The sequence below is a fragment of the Bombus vosnesenskii genome, unplaced genomic scaffold (assembly GCF_011952255.1).
Source record: "Bombus vosnesenskii isolate JDL3184/JDL3185 unplaced genomic scaffold, Bvos_JDL3184-5_v1.1 scf7180000013383, whole genome shotgun sequence".
Taxonomy (NCBI): domain Eukaryota; kingdom Metazoa; phylum Arthropoda; class Insecta; order Hymenoptera; family Apidae; genus Bombus; species Bombus vosnesenskii.
In genome coordinates, this window is record NW_022883012.1 from 329,924 (window position 1) to 345,204 (window position 15,281).

The window sequence follows — 15,281 nt, forward strand, 5'->3', positions numbered from 1 at the left end:
GGGTGAAACGAACAGAGACAGCGAGACTCCGAGGGAGAGAGCTTGCGTGAGAGAGGGAGAGCATAAAAGTGGTCGACGGATGGAGAGAGAGAGAGAGAAAGAGAGTGAGGAGGGGAAGGGCGCGCGCGCGATACAGAGTGAGTGAGAGAGAGAGAGAGAGAGAGAGAGACGTGGGTTGGTTCGCGGAGCTCAGTTACGCCGCGCCCCTTGCGAAGTGCGCTGCGCCTCACGAGCGAGATTACGGTGTCTTCGCAGCCCGAAAATACTTTTTACCACCACGTTTTCGGCGCGTTTACCGAACGTTCGGCTCCCGTGCACGTTCCTTTGTTTTCGTTTTCGCATTCGGTCCCGCGTCGAGCTGCGTGACATCGTTCGGTGGACACGTTTCGATGTTGCGATCGAGCACGAGTTTCGCGCAAGGTTTATCGGCTGCGAACGAAACGAACGTGAGTGAGAGACTAAGCGACAGGGATAATGATTCGGTGAAACTGTAACGTTCGCGCGAAAAGTGTGGTGAAACGAAAGTGTGGCGAATCGAAATTGACACGAAGAGCTTGCGAGACGAACGCGTTCGAAAAGTTCGAACGTGGAAAGCGTTCTCTTCTCGTTGATTTTTAGGGCTTGACTCCCGGAACTAGATTCGAATAAAAAGAAGACGATAAGGTTAGAGGAACGAGGTGATCCGATGGTTGAAAGAGAGGTTGAACAAGCGTCGATGAACGAGTCCGACCGTATCGAGACGTAAATAAAGTCAAACGACTCGGGTAACTCGGTTCATCGGTTACCATAAAAGAAACGCCTTCAACGGTTCACACGATGGATAATGGACTTTGCTGAAGGTTTTGCATTCGGTTTCTATTGGCAGACACGGTTGGTCACGTACGCGCAAAGATCGAGCATCGAGAATACCGTGGCATCCGCGACGAGAGGAAACCGCTCTGCGATGGATCAAGTGGAACGAAGTATTAGGTCCGCTGTTTTCGTACCTTGAGACCATCCATCAAAGGTAAACAGCACGCACGTTTTCCGTCCACTAACCGGAATACTTTGCCATTTTATCGAAACCTCTATTTGCATAGAGTTTCGATCTCTTTCAAACAGGAAGGATTCTTGTGGAATTTCATTTATTCCTTTTTAGGCGAGATATTAAAATATATATCTGGCAGACTCTGATTAATTTAATTAAACTAGCAGACTCTAATTTATCGAGACGAAATGTAACAGATATTTCGACAGATGGTTAAACGGTAATTGGAAATATAATCAAAGTTGTGGGTAATGTTTTCTACTGGATATATACATGGTTGATCGCAAAAGTATCTTACCGCGTTAGACATTTAATACCGTGAATATTCGTTATTTTACTTTACAATGAACTTACATGATCTACCTGGTGATTTGAAAATAAAAGAGCGAATACGTAGTAGAAAATTGTATTATATATTACAAACAAACTAGGAGATATTCAGATTGCCCAATATTTTCGACACTAACTGTAAATATAATACCTTGAGCTACAATTGTCTAAAAAACGAAGATCTCTCTACTTGATAACAAACTTCCGAGAATACATCGATATCGTGTAACAAATTGATAGAGATAATTACAGAATAATTACAAGAAGGTTTGCGTTACGTGATTGGACCAAATTCCATCCATTCGAACTCGGAAATACGTATTCGTGGAGCGGAGCAAGCGGCAGTTGTCAACTTTTCATAGACAGAACTCGTTAAAGAAATCGTGTAAATAACATTTGCGAGATAAGTACCTCTGGAAAAGAGGCGTGTCGCTTTCGTCTTTTCTCAATAACGCGACGCTTTCGAGCGTTTCGTTAAACGTAACTTTAAAATTCAAATTAAGACATAGCCCGTCCGATGGCGAAGGCTCCAGCTTATTTACATTTCCAATTATTGCAAAGACCGCGTCGTTTCTCGATCCATGCTCCCATGAAACTGTTATTTGTTCCAATTGGATCGAAGGGAATAGAACTTGAATCCGAGAAATCCTGAGACGGTTTTAATAGTTGGACAACGTTATCGAATGCACGATCTCGTCTGATAAAGAAAGGTTATGTTGGCTAACGTTGTTGCGAACTCGCTTCGAAGACGCGCAATGTTCGAATATTCATGGACTTGCTGTATGTATATATGGGGCCGATTCCTGATTGTTTTTTCACGCTGTCGAGTTCTCGTCGCGTCGTATGTCCGTCTTCGTTGTTTTTAACTGGGAAAACAAGAAAGACCTAGGGGCCGAAGAACGGTGAAGGGAAATCGGATAAAGCGAATAAAAGGAATTTTATGAGATAAAAGAGAAACCCGCGTCTCTTTCCTAACTTATTGTCAAATATGTCAAATATAGGGCGGAGTTTGTCAAAATTCGGTATAAAAAATAAAAGATAAGATTAATATAACCGCTTGAGCTTTATTATTTCATATCGACGAAGATGTCATTTCAAAATTATGGAAATCGGAGAGGCAGTAGCTTTTCTACGACCTCGCCAAAGTTCGTAATTACGAAAGTAAGTACGAATTTTTGCACGCGGCCAATCTTTCTGTTGTCTTAACGAAAAGATAGGACAGATCGGTGGAGATAAAAAGTTTTAGGAATACCAAAACGAAAAAACGTCACAAACAACTTAAATGACCATAGCCGTGGGTCTGGTTTTAAATTAATTGCTAGAGCGTGAACGTTTAAAATTACACAAAATCTAGGTACAGAATATACAAAGATATTAGGCAGAGTATCCAATGTATAGCACCGTTATATTTATTGGTTGAGAGAAGTCTTTGATTAGATTTTATTTCTTTAATCGTGCTTATAAAAATGTGAATTTGAATACCGGCGATCTACCGATTTACCGATAATAATCTCGGAATTTGCAAGTCTAGGCTCTGGACGATCAAATATCGATGTATAATAACTTCGTAACAACAGTCTTTCGACCATCGAATCGTAACCGAATACTAGCCCACCCACTAGTCCAAATCAATCGCTTTGCAATCCCAAGTTCGTGCCAAGTACTCGAACGATTCGAAGACCCGAAATTCGGTGTCGATACCTTGCGAATGTGACGAGTCTGTTCTATTCCCTCTTCGTCTCTTTCCGAGCTCTGTTCTCTGTGACATCGGAAACACGATGCTCGAATAGCGGATATGAGAGGAAACAGGAAGGGAACCCGAGAGAAACTTTAGCCATCCAAGCGGAAACGCGAAGAGAGCGCAGAACGTGGTCGGATAGTTCTCCTCGAGGGACGACGAACTCGCGTCGATTTCGGCGGGCGAACCATCGAAAAAAAGTTGTTAAAAGTCGAACTTAACTCGAGTTTCTCGGTGAACTTGGCGAGATAATCGGCGTGCTGATGCCACAAACGTGAGCGCCTAATTGAAATTCCTGTCAATTCGATCTAGTCTAGTAACGTCGTGTATGTACACGTATGAAACGATGACAAAAGTTCACGTACAAAAATATCGTTGGAAGCTTATTTTTCAAGTCGTTGGTCCTTGTTTTTAGAAAAGCAAGACGATCGGATACCTCGAAGACTCTCGATCAGGAGGGTAGCTCCTGAAGCGAGTGGGTGAGATGAGGAAGACAGTTTTAGTTTTTCGAGTCGAGTCAGAAGCAGAAAACCAACGGCAAGTTCGCTCAGTTCGGTAAATTTCACCGCATCGTATGATTCTGTCAGTCTCGTTCAGGAGACACGATCAGCGTAACGTTGCCAATACGTCGAAATTAGATGGTCAGCTTCGAGCATTGACGACGCGTATCGTGCAATATTCAAGGCGAAAAGAGATTGCGTAACGAACAGTCGAGCAGAGCAGCCTTCTGATCCCATCCAGTAACAGAGGAAAAGCTGCGTCAGCTGAGTTATCGTACCGCTACTAAGTTAAATTGTTCGTAACTTGAAAATTAAGCCTGAAAACGACACTCTTCTACACCAAGTTTCTTCGTCGTTTTGCTGTTTAAATATCCCGCACGTATTTCGTATTGACATTCCGTATTACAAACGTGTCTGTGGCTATTGATTCGTCCGGGTCAAACGACGATGAAGAAATTTGAAGTCGTTTGCCGACTTTTCATACGCGATTATCGATTTTCGAGAATTTAACGATGCTCTTGTTGCCACCACGAGCATAACGGACAGAGAAATAACGGAAAGTAGCTGGAACGTAATGGAGCCAGAAATTCTTATTGGACGCACACAGACACATCGATCGTTGGGAAAAATGAGATGGTTCTGTTGGGCGAATTGTTATCTCAGGATGGACGTCTCGTCGTGCAAAAGTTTTTGCCAGCTTCAACGAAGACAGGATTGCTTCATTCGGAAGCTGTTGGATCTTGAGAGACGTTGAATAGAGTTGTTAAGCTTGTCTGTATTGTTTGCCGATTCCAATCTAGGATGGATAGGACAGTTTTGTTAGTCAAATTGGGTACAACTTACATGGAAGAATCGTTAAATGTGTGAATAGATTAAATCGTTCGATATATTTATTTTATACAAAGTATCGAGAATGTCCAATTTATAGAAAATTAAAAATAAATGAGAACTGTAAGTTCACTACCAGTGTAAGTACAGAAAGCACTATGCTTCGTGCGATCTTGCACTTTCAAATTTAAATATTGGTATATATATAATACACGAAAATCTGCTGCCTCCTACGTTTTATTAACAGAAGAGTAAAAACTGCTAGAGTTTGATAGATTCCGCTATATATTAATTTGATAGAGTTGAATTACGAGCCAAGTATCCTTGAGTCACAAATAATATTCGGAAATATGATTCGTAATTGGTAGCAACCGAGCGAATTATCAGAGAATTAAGGAAGAATGTGCAAACGTTAAATTTCACCATCGAGAAATAGTCGTCGGGTGAGGTATGTATGTAGAGGGTAGTGGATAAATTCTAAAATACGATAGTTATTTTGGTAGCAAGGAAGACGAGGCGGTATAGCGGAAGAAAAAGGCGGAGACGGGTCGGTAGATACGATGGAGGCAGAGAAGTGTAGAAAGGGGTGGCAGTCGGCGTGAACGAGCTAGATTATAAACGTATTAAGGGTCGGTTGTTTTTGCTTTCTTTGATTCCACTGCAGCCGGCGCGTTTTTCGTCGACGGCTGGCAGGAGAGGAAACACCTTCGTTGCGAAAATCCGGCCAGCTTTCCGGCCTTTGTCAAAGGATCGGATGATTAATCACTCTCGTAGTGTTTCCCTCGCTGCGGGCACACGCGCATACGTCACCGCCGACGGGAATTCGTCAACGTCGAAAATTCCGATAAAAGCACGCCCGATGATCAACCTGCTCGGACTTTGTCGTTCAACAGCGTTGCTCCTTGGAGATGCTTTTAACCACTGTGTGCTATGATTTACCGCAAACGAACGATGGTAGCCAATATAACTGTCTTTATATATACGAAGATCACATTTTCTGATTTTAATATCTCATTATGAAAATGAAAATAATTTGTTAGACTCAAGATATATGTCTCTGACAAATGATTGGCAAGTTGAGGCCAATAGTAACAGTAATAGTAGTAGTAATAATAGTAGTAATAATAATAATAATAATAATAATAATAATAGTAATAATAATAATAATAATAGTAATAATAATAATGATAATAATAATAATAATAATAATAATCAATAGGTTGCAGCCAGAAGTAGAATTATTAAGAGAAGCCATATTTTGAAAGCCAAAAGACACATTTTGGGCTATTTAGGATTAATCGATGATGTACTAAATTTGAAAAGCGTTCAAAATCGATTTAAACAAGCCATTAACAATTGTGAAATAAATTTTTACATCTCTGTTATTTTATTATACATACTATCCACGTCTCGTTATTTTAGTAACATCGATTCGACTGTTGATCGAATAACCCGTCCTTCTATTCTATGTCAATAGATCGTTAGGTTCATTGCACGCGCGTATAAAGTTACAAGATCGTTATTATCGTGTGTTAATGCGGCGAAACGACTAAGGCTGCATCGATGAAAAGGAATAGTTGGACAAACGAGTTAGCCGGAAATCCCGAATTGATCATAGCTAATCACGGTTGATCCGCTAATTTATTCCACACCCAGCCAAATAGTACCGTTTGTAATTAATCAATGAGGTTATTTATTACATTAAACGAATATGATGGGATAGTCGGGGGTGTTGTGACCTAAATTACGACGAAGAGATTGATATCATTAACGTAGAGATAGCGTTGTAACTCGAATGACATTTACTGGCATGGGATAATTATTACGTTTCGTTTTATCCTCTAAATATACCAAGGTGTATTTCACTTTGCACATTCTGGATATTTTTATATAGTATGTGTTCCACAGTTTGGTATTGAAATTATTGAAATTATTGAAATTATCGAAATTATCGAAATTATTGAAGTTATTTGAAGTAGAATCAAATTTCTTAAAACACTCGATAATTATTATCTTGGTTTCCTTGTGATTTAGACGTTCTTTAGATCGATCGATGATAGTTTATTTCACGTTGCTATACACAATCTTCGTCACATCGATCATTCGATACAGAAGGTTTTGTACCGCGTGTATCGCTCTATTATTCTCCGCGTCGTTGCATCGTACGAAATGTCGCCGATATCGGTAGATCATCTCGTGTAATTACTCTGTGTTTATCATCGACCTTTACGCGAAATGGAATTTCCACGAGACACCGACAGGAACAACACGATAAAATCGACCATTTCATTGTGAAGCCAATTTTCTTACTACAAGCAGTCCTCTCCCTGTCGTCTCGTTTCTTTTCAATTTTCTCGGCCGCGTTTTTTTATCAACCTACGTCGCGTTCATCCGTCTTTCTCGTTTCAGACCTTGGTCCCACTGGATTTTTGCTCCTGTTTTACTGCTTTTTATTTTCCCCATTTCCGGACACGATAGGGGAAGTGGTTGCGCACTAGGAGAAAATTGTCTGCTACTTACGACAGGTTTCCGGTATACGTCTCGTTTTTGCATCGCGATCGTGCCGACCATAGAACATCGTGAACACGTCGGCGAATCGTTTAAAACGGTTTCGACGAAATTTAATGTTCCTTGTCAGCCTATTTTGAACTCGGCGCATGCTCGGATACAAAGTCCAGCGATTCTGAAGCGAATTCTATGTGAATCAGCAATTTTCCATGTGATAAAATACGGAGCAGCGTGTTCATTTACGTTCGAGCCAGTAATTAATCGTGTTATTTTCAGTGCGTGTGTAGATATTCAATTATTTGTAAATTAAAAACGTGCTTTTTGAAATTTCCAAATTGCAAATGACAATGACAATTTTCTTCTTTTTTTTAACACGTAATGTGTTTTTCGGACAGACTTGGAGACCATCTCCGATTTATTTCTTTTTCATAACTTTTTAATTTCGCGAGTTTATCCACTGTAATGGATCGAATACAATTTTTCAACAGTCACTTTGCGGAAACTATCGTGAAACAGCCGTATGCTGTGTTTTATCGCATTTTATCCGTTTTATCCGACTCGCGATTCACTTTGTCTTTGCAATCGGATGTTAAAAAATCGATTTTGAACTCGCATTCGACGAATTGCGTTTTTATGCTAGCGGTCGGCGAGATTATAAATGGAAACGGGATTCGCTTATCCAATTTTAAGAACCGAACAGCATATTAAGAAAGTGATAGAAATGTCGGGAGTTTTTCGAACGTAGTTGGAGATTTGTCGAGAAGGTTGAAGCTTCTTTTTGACACCGGTATCACGTACGCGGTACTTGGATGTATGTAGATTTCGCTGGTTGGGCTAGAACGTGTTGCATGGCTCACGTAAATCTGGTTTGAAGACGCAGCAAATGTTTTATATCGTGCGGTAGCTCTTCGGATATATACCGAGGGATTCTGATTGCAAGAATATCGTGTATGCTGCTGAATCTTGTCTTTCCTCGAGCGTTATTGAGTTTACAGAAATTTGCTGTATAGGGGATGGATCGCGGATATTTTCCACTCCCGAGCAAGTTATCCCGAGCAATGAGAAAAAATGCTAGTAAGGAATTTAAAATTTTTAAATCGGCTTACCAATTTGATTTTGCATGCACGAGTCCTCGTATCACTTTACGAAGTTCGTAGACAGGTTACTACGTCGAAGGAATAATCAACTTGCAAAGTATCGGACACCTTTGCGATACACGTTCAGAAAATGATTCATCGAATATCTACACGTCTTTGTCCTGCATATTTTATTCGATTTTTTTAATTTTTATTCGTCGTTCGTCACTAGCAAGTCATAAATGATTTAACTTTAATCCGCTATTCCGATCTATATGTTCCTTTGTATCCATTAACCTCTATCTTTACGTATCGTAAAGCAGAGTATCGTATGTCCGATAAAACTGGCCGAACGATACTTTGGCAAACTACGCTGGCATGTTGCGATTCATCGAGGATTAAATCGGTTGTCGAGCGGACCGAGTATTCGAAAGTCTTTGCTATCGCGACGAAAAGAAGGAAATTTCGTGGCATTTGCCAAACGAATCGTATCGCTAATCGTTTTTCACGACCAATTCGTCCGTGCTTTCTTTCGATTGTACTCGTTCGTGTTTAATTTACTATCATACGCTTTCATCTAGAGCAGCTCTACATGCTATTAATTAGAAGGAAACTTTACAGTAATGAATTTTTCTTAGTAAGATAAATTTTTAGTAAGATTAATGGCAACTGTATATCGTTAGACTATTCAGATTAATCGGTTTCGTTTAAGCCTTAAAATCGCGTAGAAATTACTTTCAATGCTACTTTCCTAACAAAATTCTTCGGTCATAAATGATTCAACCTTTACAGAATGATATCAAACAGGCCAATTGTTCGCGTGCATAGAACATACTATTTGTCTCGGTCGAAGAAAAAGTTGAAAAATGACGGACAATTGATCGAACGTTCGCAAGAAGAGATTGATTGGTACGGATTAGTCAAGTTTTTGCTTACGGTTCTCGTTCTTATGTACGGGATGTACGGAAATGAAGGAGAGGGATAGAACGAAGTTTTCGAACTTGTCGTCTCGTATTTCATTGGCCGAAAAAAATATGTTTCTCGTTCGCCGGATGTTTTTGAAAACGCGTTTTTTCTTTTATTCGTAGAGCTAATTTCATTTAACAAAAAAGGAAAGAAAAAAAGAAAAGATGAAGAAGAAAGAAGATACGGGCAGAGATTTTCAAGTTTTTTGAAACAGAGCCTCGTGGCTCTGATAAACTAACTACTAAAATTCTTCGGCTCGCCAAAAAATATATCGTACGTATGTATTTGATTCAGGACACTTACACTTACTTCGCAATCTGAAGGGAGCGAAGTCAGTGGCTCTGATTAGATAGTCGAGTACCGCGTGTTCCAAAAATTCCAGCGACGCTTAATCACAATTCTAAAGTGTTGATTCATCTAGATTCAATGCACGTACTTATAGCAGTTACAATTACATTAATTTCAAAGTAATAACCGTAATGATAATAAACCGCGTATATGTATACCATTCGCATTGCATAACGCGGGAAAAGCAAAAGATGATCGCATTTGTAGCTGGAATTCAGGAATGTACGCGGTTGGAAAGCGTTCGATCATCGGAAGGTGGTGGGATTTTAAAGGAAAGTCTATTTACCACGGCCTATATCGGACCAAAAATGGGAAAAAGATTCGGCCCTGGCAACGTGAACGCGATTACGGCCGCGTACTTCGCTATGATGACGCAATTTATGGGCTGGAGAACAGAGCAGGCATGCTCGACGCTCTGACCCCGTTCGATCGTTTAATCCGTCCGAGATAGGTACGTACGATTAGACGATTCGACGGAAGCGGAGAACCATTTGGTATATCTCGTCCCTATCCACCCCGACCCCCACCATTCATCCATTATAGGCAGTCCCTTCGCACTGTGCCACCACCCTTTCAGCAACCGATCCCTTGAATCGGACAGAACCACTGGCATTCGTACGGTTTCAGCTTGCAATTCGAATACATTCTATTCCATCTCTCTGCATTTGTCCGGGCTTACGAGCTTTTCGGTATACGAATTAACGAGATCGCGACTTCAGCAAGCACCTAACTATATATATATATATATATATATACACGAGATGTCTATTCGTAAGGGACTAACTGACAATCGGCGAATCGATGCGGAATTCGATTGCCGATTGCCGATTGCCGATTGCCGATTGCCGATTGCCGATTGCCGATTGCCGATTGCCGATTGCCAATTGCCAATTGCCGATTGATCAAAGAGTTGCCGAAGAGTGATCAAAATGTTGGTCCAACTAGAAGACCTTTGCGGCTTTTCGACTCGATTCTGTAGCCTGATAACCACGGATAGCGTGTCCTAACGCAAATTAGGTAAATGAAGGTGTTTCGGGAATTAACGAGTTTTCGTTGCGGCAGAGTCGGGTGAAAGAAGCTTAAGGAAATCGTAAAATTGTTTTCTAGGATACAGTTAGTAGCATTAATGGGACGATTAAAGCTGGCGATATACTTTTGTTTTCAATTAATAAGGGACTTTTGCGTCGAACGAAGAATCATCATATGTTTGCAACATATTCTGTACAAAGTTTGTCATTTATAAAAATTTCATATCTAAATTTAAAATTTACCTATCTCGCAGGAGTTAATATAGTCGTGTGAATTTGGCTGAAGCTCGAGAGATTTTATACGGTACAAAAATTTAAAGGAATTGATATATCGCGCATCGAACGCACATTCTACAGCGGCTAAGATGTTAGTTAATTTCTTACTAAGTTAGTTAATTTCCTACTACACCTAGATCCGTCTCGAGATTAAATTACTTTCCATATTTACATCCGCGAGAATCGTTGAGAAACAACAAACAATTCATAAAAATCTGTTAACAGCCTTCCACTAATACGAAAATTCCATTCGTACGAAGACAATTGCATATGTGATTAGCACGCATATCAATAGGAAGCTAACGATCGTTTTTTAGGAATGAAAATATGGGAAAGATGGAAGATGAAAGGAAAAATAATCGAAACAATGGCCTGTATTTTACGATCTCCCCTCTGTTTTCGTTTCAAGGTGTGGCGAACTGCAATGAGAGAAAACTTGCTTGTTTCGGAAATTATTTAAAGACGAGATATCGAGACCGAAGCGCGCCTCGTGCCCTAAACGATTTGTTAATAGATACTCGAGCAGAAATAAGCGTTCGTAATTCGAGAAAAATAAGGGTTGGCGAACGTGAGACGACTGTACGTCGCGCGAAGGTAAAATATCGCTCCATGTGCAGAAGGAAGATGTACGACATCTAACGTATTCAGATTTTTCATGGAAGGATGTTTCTAATATTGTGTTAATAGCGATGTTTCGTTCAATACGTGACAAAAATTCCGATTTTTATCGAAAGATGCGAAACAATAACATCCGCAAGAACGTTTTAACGTTTCCCTTCTTTTGTGTTCGAGATATTTCTACTTTCGAAAAGCATACACCTTTTATATCGTGCTCATTTGAACCGCACTTGTACGACGAACATATATTCTAACGTATATCCTGACATTTTCGCTATTTCCATTTTCTGCCGAAGGTATTTTCGATTCGGAAAAGCATTCGCTTCTGCTTTTTAAGGGGAAAACGTTAAAACGTTAAAAGAAGATTCTCCGAGTTCATTCGTGTTTTTCCATAGTATTGAAAATACGAATTTCACGGATATACGTAGAAATAATATCGTTTCTTAATATGTATTTTGCCGCATTCTTTTGCTTTTTCCGCCGCGATAGAAATATTTTTACGTTGTTATTTCTGATAGAGAAGTTTACGAACATGTAGGACCGCGCGTGTTAGTAGTATTGGCCGAACGCACAGGAAAGCAAAACAATTGCGCTATCTAGATCTAGTTTAATAACAAACGGTTACTCTGCGCGATGGAACGCAGCAAAAGGTTCTTGGTTCGTCAATTGTCGGGATCGTAACGTGGCGTGGACATTCGTGAACTTTCTAAATTCTGCAATCGCAACGCGAACACAGTATGTTCACTTGTAAAAGCATTTTTTCGGTAGAGTACGCATCAGATATGTGTCGATATTATCGATGATCTTTCTCCTTATAACGGTACTAATTTAAATCTTCGACAAACGATATTCGAGGTCCTGATGAATCTAGATTGAAATTTAAACGAATATCCGAGTGAATTTCAAATATATCTCATTGTCCGTATGAAAAATTGTCTATTGTACGAAATAATGTGGTTTATGTATCGAGTGTACGAATAGGAATCCGATTACGAGAGAAAGATTGTCACGAAGGTGTTAAGTTGACAAATAAAGACTCGTTTGCCTCTGCTAACAAGGATTCTAAGTAAATTACCAACTTTTTACCTAATTAAAGATAACGTCGTAGTTGATGTTAAAAGTACCGCGACAGATGAAAAAATTTAATGAAAACGTAACATAATATATATATATATATATATATATATATATGTTCCCGGCAAATGGCGACATTTCATGCATACATGATACAGTTGCATGCACGCGTATGAATCCGCTTGAAATTATATGGAAAGAAAGGAAGGAAGAATCTACGTTTTATGATTCTGCGAGACAAATATTCCAGCAACGAGCAATGCGTTATGTTTGTACACGGTAGTTCTTTTACACGTAAATACCGAATTGTACACTGCATGTATACTGCATCTTCTGTACGAACGCGTAACTGTAACTTACAGAAACCTACTTATATTATACGAATCGTGTGTACTTTGAAATGTACCAAACGTAAATTAAATGCCATCGTATTTTTTGCCACTACTTATTGGCTTACATCGAATTGGATTACGCTTGATCTCGTTTCATTTTTACCGAACAAAAGTATCGATTTACAATTAGTCGTTTTACGGTTAGTTGAATCTGAAAAATGTGTTATAATCTGTTGTAAATAATTCTACTAGTAATTAGTTCTTAGTAGTTGTCGGCGTAAGCGAAGAAGCGATAAATTTTGCTATTCTTGATCGCGTATTAACAAGCTCCTTGAACAAATTTATTCCGATCGATAATACATTTTTTGATCATCTCGAGGGAGATACATACGTACAAAAATATTTAAATGATCGAAAATGATCGGAATACACGATTTCGATAACGGGGAGTTTCAGCTATTTCAAATGCGCGCATGAAAATGGCTCGCGATGTCCACCTATTCGTCATAGTAACTTATCAAACCTACAAATGGTCATCCTCGAGTGAAAATTCGTGTATGTACTTTGTCGACGCTGCGGATCTTACCACGGAATAAAGCAGTTTCATACGCATGTTCGTATGTAGGTTGTCAATCGTTATTTTGTTTCTTTTAATATGTATCTGTATCGCTTAGCATTGAAATCCTACAATTATCCGCACGGTCGACTTTTTGATAATTACAATTCTAATATTCGATAAACGATCTTATCTTTGTTACAGGCTCGGAATTGTTTGCTGCTAATATTTTGGAGCGACGTACGACAAACGAAACGCGCGTGTTTACAATATCTTACAATATTTCAATAGAGTTAGTTCAATAGAGTAGAGAATTACGATAGAGCAAACAAAGATGTATCGCGTCCTGATACAATCTGAAACCAGCATCGATATGCGGGGCTTTCCCTGGAAAAGATGTTCTCTATGGTTAGAAATATATGGAAATTCCTCTGGAAATATTCAACCTGTGAATATCTGTTGACATCGTTATTCCAATAGACGTGTATATGTCTCTGGAAACTGCATTCGAATTATTTGCGGTACAATTAAAGTGCGTTAAATGTTATCGCATAAGTATACTACGTAAATGCACGCTTCGATGAGCGTGCCACCGATATAGGTTTTGTTGTCGATTATTAAAATCGAATCAATTGGAAGCAATCTCGTTGTACGATGCAGTCGTTTAAATTTTTCTGGAATATTCCTCCGTTCTGTAATAACTGCGATTCAACTGAGAATCGTTTAAAAGCCCATTGACCGTTACATTCGTGCATTATCGTATAAAACAAACGGAAAATTAAGGAAATGTAATAAGTTTGAACGAAGATTACATTTTTTAATCAACGAATTAAAAAGAAGAATAGGAAATATTATCGAGCTTGTTCCAGTTTCCATGAATTAATTTTAGCCTTTGAAACGATGAAACGTGCAGTACCTTAACAGAATAAACTATATTCATCGGAAGAAATAAATTTATTCGAAAGCTACGTATTCGGTAAAATCTCTGTCAATCGTCCCTGATGTTTCATAAATTCACGATTATACGACTGAGAAAAACGCATTAATTTTAATGCAGATAAATTTGTCACGGGCAATGGACGTTTGCGGGGAAAAAAGGTTGATATCGAATAATTACGATGCGATATCCGCGAACGAAAAACGGAATCGTTCGTACATGGCTAAATAATGCTCGTTAAATAATATTCGATCCGGAGAATTTACGCCTGGGAACAGAAACCGAATTGGCGAGCGTGCGCGTGATCGATTAATATTTTCGTGCGGGTCCTTGTCGAGCGGCATTCCCGTAAATCTTTTTCCCGTCCCCGTAAATATAATCGACTACGTTCGAGTGGAATTTTCGCACGACTCGCGTCCCGAATCAGCCGGTTTCTCGTCGTTTGCAATTTTTAATCTGTTCCGCCGCTTGCTAATCGACGATTCGTCGCGTGACATCGAAACGATTCGACGCGAAGCTTTGTAATTTCATTTGTGCCGCGGCCATGATGATTTACGAGGTAATTCGCGCCAAAGAAACTATCGTACCAAGAGAAGGGAAACTGTTCGACGCAAGTATCGTGCCTGTCGTTACGGGTTCACGAATAATAAGGCAAACGTACTGAAATTGGCTTAAGATAGCGATGTACGATTCAACCGTGACGATGTAAATCATCGTTCTTCGTGACGTTCGTTATAAGAAACGTTAGGAGGCATTTGCATAACTTTTCTTCCACCCACCTTTCTCTCTTTCTCACATAAATTATACAGCGAGACTTTCTGCCTTAGTTTCTTTCTGCTTTAGGTCTTCTTGTATGGTATTTTTGTCGAGCGAGGATTATTCGTGGTCAACGTAATTACGGTTACACCGAACGAAACATCCGAACATCGAAATGCATCCATAGTGATCATCGTCTTATTCGTTCGTTAAATCAACGGCTATGATCAGGCTACCGATATTTACGCAACTTTGTCGTTTTATTAATATAATTTAAACTTACTTCTCGTGGTAAGTACTATAAGCTCTTAAAGTCTTAGACTTGGACTCTTTTTTTCCAACACCCTGCATATGTTTACATATCATATGCATTCTATATATTT

General features: G+C 39.4%; 1 protein-coding gene across 4 annotated transcripts in view; it reads left to right on the forward strand.

The window, feature by feature from the left end:
* Positions 1-760: 760 nt before the first annotated feature.
* Positions 761-15,281, forward strand: part of LOC117237590 (protein sax-3-like) — a 238,030-nt gene continuing 223,509 nt past the window's right edge. Inside the window, exon 1 of one of the 4 annotated variants that reach the window (XM_033501708.1) lies at positions 761-1,006. The gene's annotated coding sequence lies outside the window, so the exon portion shown is untranslated. The remainder of the gene's footprint in view (positions 1,007-15,281) is intronic. The other 3 variants (XM_033501705.1, XM_033501711.1, XM_033501710.1) reach the window with 3 other exon arrangements.